Source organism: Trypanosoma equiperdum, assembly GCF_001457755.1.
Source record: "Trypanosoma equiperdum strain OVI genome assembly, contig: ctg_941, whole genome shotgun sequence".
Classification (NCBI taxonomy): Eukaryota; Euglenozoa; class Kinetoplastea; order Trypanosomatida; family Trypanosomatidae; genus Trypanosoma; species Trypanosoma equiperdum.
Genome location: NW_027124911.1, coordinates 1,275 through 1,859, shown reverse-complemented (window position 1 = coordinate 1,859; position 585 = coordinate 1,275).

Below are 585 nucleotides of genomic sequence, written 5' to 3'. Positions count from 1 at the left end.
GATGCCCTCATCCGCAACGCTCGTCCCCTCAACCGACAAACTCAACGAATTAGCGAAGCCGAACATCAATCCCCAACCAGCTCTAATATCCACACGGTTGGCCGAAAACAAAAACCGAGGAAACTTCTGCTTAGGAGCACTGTGTGTGACATCTGCGACGCGCCTTCACTCACTCATCACCAGTCGAACATTTTAAAATGCACAATTGCCCCCAGCTATATTTACACTCCAACAAGTCTGCGGTCTATTCCCATCAACGAGAAATCAAAGGGATACGCCGCAATATGGAGTTTCACCAAACGGTGCTGTGGCCCATTTTGTTTAAGCACCTTTTTAGTGTCCGGAGCTGTAAAAAGCGGAGCAAAATAACAAAACTAAAATACACTGCAACAAAGTACCAGACAATCCTAGGAAACAATCCGAATGTTGCAATATAAAGTTCAATCAAATAACCGAGTCGCTACCGAAACCAAATCGTTTCGCAAGTCGCTAACGAAGGACGTGAGTGCGGTGCATTAGCAAGCACGAATCCATTGCGAGCACCTTCAGTGTGACTCACATCACCAATGCAGCCGTAGACACAGT